This window comes from Phascolarctos cinereus, unplaced genomic scaffold (genome assembly GCF_003287225.1).
Source record: "Phascolarctos cinereus isolate Bilbo 61053 unplaced genomic scaffold, phaCin_HiC Scaffold_1;HRSCAF=81, whole genome shotgun sequence".
Taxonomy (NCBI): domain Eukaryota; kingdom Metazoa; phylum Chordata; class Mammalia; order Diprotodontia; family Phascolarctidae; genus Phascolarctos; species Phascolarctos cinereus.
Genome location: NW_027555514.1, coordinates 274,581,407 through 274,591,079, shown reverse-complemented (window position 1 = coordinate 274,591,079; position 9,673 = coordinate 274,581,407). Strand labels below are relative to the sequence as shown.

The 9,673-nt window shown below is 42.7% G+C and overlaps 1 long non-coding RNA gene across 2 annotated transcripts in view; it reads right to left on the bottom strand.

Annotated features, from left to right (window-relative positions):
• LOC110205679 (uncharacterized) overlaps positions 1–9,673 on the bottom strand; it is a 164,148-nt gene that overhangs the window by 130,305 nt on the left and 24,170 nt on the right. Inside the window, exon 3 of one of the 2 annotated variants that reach the window (XR_002323647.2) lies at positions 3,629–7,745. The exons of the other annotated variant lie outside the window; for it this stretch is intronic. This is a non-coding gene — a long non-coding RNA (uncharacterized LOC110205679). Of the gene's footprint in view, positions 1–3,628; positions 7,746–9,673 lie in introns of those variants that run through there. 2 annotated transcript variants of the gene reach the window in all.

The window sequence follows — 9,673 nt, the reverse complement described above, 5'->3', positions numbered from 1 at the left end:
CATTTTATGAATGAGGAAACTCAGGCTTAGAGAGTCTATATGACTTGGCCATGACCATACAGCCAATAAGTGATAGAGGACCACCATACCTGAGCTCTTTCCTTTCTTTTTTCAACAAGTCAAGGTAGAAATAGAGTGACCTACCAGGGCAGTAGGAGACTTCTCTATCCTTTCTCAGAATCTGACAAGTCGGGCAGGAAATAGGACCAGGGTTCAGGTTGGGGACCATTCCCACCAGTGAAATGGAGCCAAGCAATTATCCAGATCTTGAGGCCCTGAAACATTACTCCTCAAGACATGATGTGATACACTGGATGGGATTAAATCTGAGCTCTACCACTGACAAACTATATGACCTTGGGCAAGTCACTTAACTAGGCTTTGATTTCCTCATTTGTAAACTGAAGCAGTTGACTCTTAAGGTGCTTTCTTGTTCTAAATCTATGATCCTATAAGCCACAGGGCAGCTAGGTGGCTCAGTGGATAGAGCGCTGGGTCTAGAGTCAGAAAGTCCTAAGTTCAAATCCAGCCTCAGACATGTAACAGCTGTGTGTCCCTGGGTATGTCATTCAACCGTGTTTGCATCAATTTCCTCATCTGCAAAATGAACTGGAGACGGGAACAACAAACCACTTCAATATTTTTGTCAGGAAGAGTCAGACACACTGAAATTACTGAACTAGACACCCTCACACTGTCTTACTATCTCGTATGACCTAAGCCAAGTCACCTCACCTGTCTGTGCCTCAGTCTCCTCATCTATAAAACAAGAGAGTTGAACTAGATGGTATCTAAGGTCCCTTCTAGGGTCTATGATGCTATGAGAGGAGGTCTCCATCCAATATTTTTATCAATGACTTTGATGAAGTCAGAGACTGCGTGCATGCCCACCTCTTATTGACACAAAGTGGTCAAGGATAGCTAATGCATCGTATGACAGAGCCAGCGTCCAAAAGGATACAGAGATGAAGACTGAGACAACATGAGCAAGAGGAAATTTAGCCAACAGAAGCATACCATTGAAAAACAAAACGGCCAAGCACAAAATGGAGGAGACATAGCTAGAGAGCAGGTCATGGAAAAAAAAATAACTAGTAATTTCCCCTTTTTTGCCACATTCTTCACATTCATTTTTCAATTAATTTTATTTCATTTATTAAGCACTTATGACTGGTGTGTTTCTGTTGACTTTAAGTTTGATGGGTCAACAGGATGACAGCAGCTACAAATGCAAATGAACGGAGAAACCGAGTGCTGCACCATCCACCCATCCTGGGTTTTGTAGTCCAGGTTAAACAGCCTCCGGACTTTACACTTCCCAAACCTGCTCTTAGCTCCCTCTGTGGCACCCACACTCAGCTTTTCCTGCTAAGACCCGAGAATGTGGTCACAGCTTGTCTCTGACTGGGGATGATAAAACCATCCCTTCGGGTTGAGTGTTGATAAAGGCACAAATGAGCCGGCGAAAGTGGCATAAGTAGCAGGAGCGACGCTGGCTGGGAGACAATAACAATAATTTATATTTCTGTAACACCTTCCTGTCTGCCGGGGCTTGGCAGATTTTACAGCTGTGACTCATCTGGGCTACTGGAGTGTCAGCCACATACAGCATTCTCAGCAGGAAGGAAAGAAAAACAGCCTCTTTGGTTATGGGCAAAGTGTGCCAGGCCACCTCGGTTCCGCTGAGTTAGTGAATGTGCCATTCAAGGTTCCATCAGCCAGAACACAATGAACATTCAGAGCCTGGCCTTCCATTGTCATGGGTAGGCTGGCCCGGCGATGAGCTCATGGTTTTACAATAATATAGCTGGTGGACAGGATCCAGTCTTGGAACAATGACCTAATTTTGGCTGGTAACGAAAGGGCTGGTTTGCCTAGAATAGAAAGGGCACAATGATTTTTTAAAACATATTTTATTTTTTCTCCCAATTACATGTTAAAACAATTTTTTTTAACATTTGATGTTTTTTTTTTAAAGTTTTGAGTTCCAAATTCTATCCCTCCCTCCTCCTCCCTGAGACAGTAAGCAATCAGATATAGGTTAGACATGTACAATCATGTAAAACATTTCCATGTTAGTCATTTTGTACAAGAAGACTCAAATAAAAGAAAAAGAGTGAAAGAGAGAAAGTGAAAAATAGCATGCTTCAGTCTGTATTCAGACAATATCAGTTCTTTCTCTGGAGGCGGATAGCATGCTTTATCATGAGTCCTTTGGGATTTTCTGGGATGATTGTATTTCTGAGAATAGGGAAGTCATTCACAATTCTTCATCAGACAATGTTGCTATTACCATGTGCAATGTTCTCCTGGTTCTGCTTGCTTCACTTTGCATCAATTCATGTAAGTCTTTCCAGGTGTTTCTGAAATCATCCTGCTTGTCATTTCTTATAGCACAATAATATTCCATTAAATCATATACCATAGCTCGTTTAGCCATTCCCCAATTGATGGGCATCCCTTTGATGTCCAATTCCTAGCCACCACAAAAAGAACTGCTAGAAATATTTTTGTACAAATAGGTCCTTTCAGAAGAAGCACAACATTAAAGGCACAAGGGGGAGCGATTAGCAGGGTAGCCCAAAAAGGGGAAATTCCAAGAGAATGGAGAGGCTACCCCAATGAGGGGGACTAGGAAGACATTATATGCCAGCTCTCTCATCTCTATGAAATCTTTCCTGAGAGAAACATGTATGCATCAAAGGTGTTCATGATGAAGACATGAGAATGGAAAGGCAAGCTGTCGAGAACATCCCTTGTAGCAGACCTCGTGTTTGGTCACGCAAGGGCCTGAGAGGCCTCAGGGATCTGAGATCTGCCCTGTTCCCTTGACTGTTCACAAGAAAGTGTTTGATGTGGTCCAGCAAAAGTCGGGGTTAAAAAGCCTTAGCAAAGTGCCTCAAACCACCTTCGTGACCTTGGGCAAATAATGTAACCTTGCTGGGTCTTAGTTTCCTAATCCGACTTTAAATGAAGGCATTAGATTAGGTGGCCTCTAACGTCTTTTCCAGCTCACTCATTCTCTCTCTCTCTCTCTCTCTCTCTCTCTCTCTCTCTCTCTCTCTCTCTCTCTCTCTCTCTCTCTCTCCATAAACACACACACACACATACATCTCCATACAAGAGTCCTTGATTTCAAAACCATCTTTGGTTTGGATCCTACTTATAGAAATCAAAGAGATGATTTTACTTCACGGCATTTGAGAGAAACTAGAGAGATAAATTGATGTGCTTCTTGTCATAGAGATTATTCTGTTCAATTATATTCTGAGTATCAGATCTACTCCTAGATCCCTCCCACAGCCTTTCTGTATATAAGGTCCATTTTGTCTCCATTAAGATGCTGGGATTCTTATAATCTAGCCACTGCTCAGATTCTTAGAACCTAGCCATTGCTCAGAGTCTTAGAACCTAGCCACTGCTCAGAGTCTTAGAACCTAGCCACTGCTCAGAGTCTTAGAACCTAGCCACTGCTCAGAGTCTTAGAACCTAGCCACTGCTCAGATTCTTAAAATCTACCCAATAGCTTACTAATGTTCAGACTCCTTAAGAGTCTGCCCAATATGATGGATGTTCTAATAAACCTTGTCTTTGGCTGAAAAAAAAATATATTCTGAGTATCAATACCCAGCATTCAATAAGTGTTTATTAAGAGCCACATTTATTAATGTGCCAGGCTCTATGTCAGGTGCTGGGGATACCAAAAAACACAGACAAAACAGTTCCTGTCCTCAAGGGGCTTACATTCTGTCAAGGAAAACAAGATATATACATATAAAGAAAAATAAAATAATTTCCAAGGAAATGTTGGAAGCCTGGAGGGGGGGGGGGTCAGGAAAAGTGATGTTTGAACTAGTTTAGACAGGGAATATAGGGACTCTGCAAGATGGAACTGAGAAGGGAGCATATTCCAGGCCCAGGAAACAGCCATGTCCCGCATAGGTAGGAGATGGAATGCCGCGTCCAAGGAACAGGTCGTAGGCCATTCTGGCTGGTTCATAGAGTACATGAATGGGAATAATTCATGCTAAGCCTGGAAAGGAAAGGGGGAGCCCCACTGAAAAGGATTTTAAATGCCAAGCAAAGGCATTTATAGACAACTAGATGGCACAACGGACAGAGAGCTGAACCTAGAGTCAGGAAAACTTGAATTCAAATCCACCTTCAGACACTTCATGGAGGTGTGACTCTAAGCACGTTACTGTTTGCCTCAGTTTCCTCATCCATAAAATGGGGATAATAATAGCACCTACCTGGCAGGATTGTTGTGAGGATCAAATGAGACAATAAAGCGCTTACTATGGTGGCTGGCACGTAGCGGGCGCTTAATAAATGTGTTTTTCTTTCCTTCCTTTATCCAAAAAGCATGAGGGAGCCATTACAGAATTTGAGCAGGAGAGTAATGTGGTCAGAGCTGTGCTTAACCAGTATTACTGGCAGCTGCGTGGAGGGGGGACTGGAGAGGGGAGAACAATTAGGAGAAGATCCCAGTAGTTCAGGCAATTTGTGATGAGGGGCATGAAGAGGTGAGACCTATGGTCTCTAAATGATCCGTTTAGAACCAGAAGAAACTTTACAAGTCATTGAGCCCAACCCCTTCAATTTACAGATGAAGAAACTGAGGCTCAAAGACGTTAAATGACTTAAGCAATTAGTAAATAAATGTCTGAGGCAGGATTTGAACCCAGGTCTTCCTAATTCCAAGTCCAGCATTCTTATCCACTACACCGGGCTGTACTGACCAGTCATGAAGAAGGTTCTGCAGACAATCCAGATGGAAGAAGGACTGTCTGCACACCATGAGGATCTCCAGAAGCTCCTAGTTATGGATTATATGTATTGCACTGAGCTCCTCCTCCTCCAGGGCTTCCTCAGTGAGATCCATAATCATAACAATGCATACATTGATAACCAAGTGGATAGGGAATATACATTGTTCAGGGTAAGACAGCACCTGAGGCTGCCCTCATAAGTAGGTCCCCAGGAAGATGCCCAGGTTCAAGATTCTTTGCTCAGCGTCCTCTTAAAAGCATAGCTCATAAGCCCCGACCAATGCGTTCAGCCTCATTAGTCCAAAAGACACATTAGTTCAATGAGAAAGACAGCTAGTCAAACAACATAGCAAACTGAGTGACAGAAAAGATTCACAAATGGGGCATACTCTTTCCACAATACAAGTAGGAAAGGGCACACATGTAAAGAACATACATGACTGGGAAATACACATGGAAAACATACATTGTGAAAGGTATCCACAGAAACCCACATGGCAAGGGCACATAGTTTCTCTCTGGCAGATGTCAAATTCCACTGACTGAACTGGAAGAGAAATCATCTCAAGGATATCTATAACCAGATAGCTAGAATCCAAACCAAAGATGGCTTTGAAATGTCTTCAGAAGCAACTGTGTAACCTCTGTAGACAGCTGAGCATGAGTGAAATGTGTCCACTGAAGAAGACGCCTGAAAAAGGATAGGTCCAAGTGATCTGCTCCCACCCACATGGTCTTTCTATTAGGAGCATAGGAAAGAGTCAGGTGACTTGAATTCCTAGCTCTGCCAAGGACATTGGGTCAGACTTGGGACAAATTACTTTTGCCTCCCCGATCCATTTTTGTATTCCTTATCCAGGTAATCCGACAGAGTCCAATTTAGGGAATGACAAAAAGAACAGAGGGTGGAGTATGTTCACCAGCAACTGAACTTGATGTCTCATGCTACTGTTGGTGATACAGAAGAAAAAAAACAAAAGAGAAAGGGAAAGAGAGAGGGGGAAAGGGAGGCAGAGAGACTGAGAGTCAGACAGAGACAAAGAGAAGAGAGAGAGAGTGAGACAGAGAAAGAGAGAGACAGAGAGAGAGAGTTAGAGAGGAGAGAGAGAGAGAGAAAGAGAGAGAGAGAGAGAGAGAGAGAGAGAGAGAGAGAGAGAGAGAAAGAGAGACAGAGAGAGACTCTCCTTAAGAAATGGCATGATAACTTTCAGGGCTTGTAATTTTTTGACTATAAACCCAAAGTTTGTGCCCCAGCTCAATCAGCCATTAGATCATGCATGCATGCATTCATTCAAGAAGCATTTAGTCTGCACCACTTTGTACCAGGCACACACTCTATGTTCCAAGCCATCTGGCCTCCTTTCTATTCTCCACACATGACATCCCATGCCCCATCTGCCTTCCTTCGTGCAGGCTGGCACCACGTCTGGAATCACCTACATCTCAAAGCATCCTTCGTCTCTCCTCACCTCCATCTTGTAGACTCCTTGACTTCCCTCTAAGCACAGCTCAGGTACCACTCCCTGATCTACCCAGTAATTAGCATTCCCTCCCTACTGAGATTACGTAGTCTTTACTTCTGTGGTAGCTTCCTACCTAATAGAATACAAGCTTCCTGAAGATGAGGAATGTTGGAGGGGGAGTGGTGTTAATTTTTAATCCCTAACCATCAGCACAGTACCTAACTTGTAAGTGCCTAACAAATATTTGTGAAATTGATTAGGAAATATAGCAAGCTGGTATACACTATGATATTATAGACATGGCAGTAGGGATTGGACCTTGTGCTTTCATAGAAATAGGGAACTTTCAGATGAGAAATCCCCCCTACAAGAGTCAGCTGGGTGGTAGAGTGGATACTGAATTGGGAGTCAGAAAAACCTGAGTTCAAATCCTGCTGTAGATGTTTACTAAGCTGTGTGACCCTGGGCAAGTCATGTTGTCTTTTCAGTCCCAGTTTCTTCAACTATAAAATGGTGCTAATAAAAGCATCTATCTCACAAGGTTATTATGAAGATCAAACATGTAGAGAGTTTCACAAACCTTAAAGTACTATATAAATGCTAGCTATCAGCATTTTCATTATTACTACCAATGCAGGTCTTCACTTTCTCGGTCATTTATTGTCTTAGAGGATTAACTTGGAGAGATCAAGTTACTTATCCAAGGTAACACAGCCAATATGTGTCAGAAGTGGACTTTGAAATGACTGGCTCCTCGCTACCCTTTTAATAACTAGGAAACACCTGGCTAAATGAGGAAGCAGAAAATGCAACATCTTTGAATGGAAAGTTTTAATGAAGAAGGAGCCCAGATAAACTAGAAAAAGTGGAAGCAATGGAATTGGCCAAGGGAATCATAGATTTAGAGATGAAAGGGACCTGAGAATTAGCTCAGCATTTTACAGATAAGGAAACTGAGGCCTGGGGACATTAAGTGACTTGCCCAGGGTCAGACTGCCAGTAAGTGATGGACGTAAGATTCCAGTCCAGTTCTTACTAACTACACTGCCTGAGGAAGAATCTGAGACATCAGAAGTCAAAGAAAGAGTCCAGGGAAGGAAGAGTTAATGAAGTATCTCAGAGACAACAGGGCTGATGGAGATAAAATGAAATCCAACAGGAGGGAAAGAGAAAAGTCATCTGAGGAGAGGAAAATGGTGATCAAAGGAACCATAGTCACACAGTTGATGAAGGAATAAATTACAAGGTGTTAATAATAATAGTTAACATTTATATGCGGCTTTTTAGTTTACAATGCATTTTCCACACTATCTCATTTTGTCCTCGCACCAACCCCGTGAGGTTGGTACAACAGGTAGCATTGTCCCCATTTTGCAGGTGAGGAAATCTTCTCAGAGAAGTAAGTTGACCTGTCCAAGGTCACATAGCTCATAAGGGCTGAGGTGAGATTTCGAGCAAGACTGTCTGACTCCATATCTAAGTGGTCTTCCATTAAGAGCACAGCTTCTACCTACAGGTAAGAAGAAAGCCAGGGATCAGAAGCATTTCTCTTATTTTTTCTTTTTACAATTTTGCAGAGAGACATCTGTAGATTGTGAATAGGCTGCAACATCTTTTAAAAAAATAATTTCTTGAGGAAAACAGGGTGTAGGATTTTATCTAAAAGATGTAGGATCAAAAATGGTGATGGTACCATCATGGAGTGAGAATAAGGTCTGACCAATAAAGAGCCCATGTGCATCAAGAGTGCAGCACAGGGAAACTCCCACAAGAGCAGAGGGCAGGAAGGATCGCAATCTACACTGTTGGAGGGAATGGCATCCTCCCCTTGATGAGATTATAGATCCATCTGATAAGAACTGAAGCATGTAGAGGTGAGAGGAATTTCTGAAAATGTTTTGGTGAGAGAGAGAGACAGAGACAGAGAGAGAGACAGAGAGACAGAAACACACATACACACACACACAGAGAGAGAGAGAGAGAGAGAGAGAGCAGAAACCCAAATGAGAGAACACATATTTATTAAGTGCCTCCTGTGTACTAGGTATTGTGCTAAGCAATTCACAAATACCTCATTTGATCTTCACAACAGCCCTGGGTGGTATATGCTATCATTATCCCATTTTACATTTGAAGAAACTGAGGCAAACAGAAGTTAAATGACTTGCCCAAGATCACATAGTCTGAGGCTGGCTTCTGAGATTCCTTTCAGCTCTAAATCTACAATTTTATGACCTATCATTGCACAAGACACTGGAACACTCCCTTTTTTTTTCCTTTTTATTAAAAATCTATTTTGTGGATATTTTTTGAAAATGCCTACATTTCTCTAGCTATCCTTCCCCTCTCTCTACCCAGAGGGCAATCCCTTATAGCAAAAAGAATCATAAAAGAGGAAAATAAAGCGGCTAATTGAAACCAATCCACACATCAAAAACCTCTGGCGGTGTGCAGTGTTCCACATCCATAGCACCCTATCTCTGCAAAGAAGCAGGGGGAGGTACTTTCTCATTATCTCTGTTATAATTTCATGGCATTTGGTTTTGAGTTTGGGGTTGTTGTTCACTCCATTTACAGAACTGTTATAAATATCATATCCCTCGTTCTACTTAGCTAGCTGGTCAACAAACATTTATTAAGCTCCTACTAGGTACCAGGTACTGTACAAATGCTGAAAATACAAAGGTGAAAAACAAAACCCAAAAAAAGTTCCCTGCCCTCTAGGAGCTTACATTCTAAGGTGAGAGTCGACATCTATACAGAAGTTATATTTAGTGTAAATGAGAGGTGATCTGGGTGGTGGGGGAGGCACTAGCAGGTTGAGGGACTAAGAAAGGCTTTCTGCAGAAGGTGGGATTTGAGCAGAGGTTTGAGCCAGGAAGACAGTGAAGAAGGTGAACGAATCGGTTCATATAAGTTTTCCCAAGCTCCTCCACATGTATCATACCCTTTGTTCCTGAAACTACAATATTCCAGTGCATTTAGGTAGCACGGTCTGCTTAACCATTCCTCAGCCAGTGGACATCCGCTTTGTTTCCAGCTCTTTGTTCCTACTAAAAAGGCTGCCATAAATATTCTTACGTCTCTGGATCCTTTCTTTTGGCAATTGACCTCCTCGGGGTAGAAACCTAGCCTTCCAGTCTCTGGGTCCTAGGGAATGGAGCTCCGCTGATCTCTGCCAGAAAGTCCCACCTTCCTTACATTAACCACAGAATTAGGGATCATTGCCCATTCACTCCCCCCACCTTTTTTCACAAACCCTGGTTAACAACTTTCATGATTCACATAGTTCTTCCCTGCTAGGCCCCAGAGCCTTATCCATCTCCTGTCACAGCACAGGAATCCCTTCATGTGGCTTTTTGTGTGAGCTTTGGGGGCCAGTCCACCTTTGCTGAGTTCAGACAACCCTGGGCTGCTTTGGTGGTCAGGGGAAGAGGG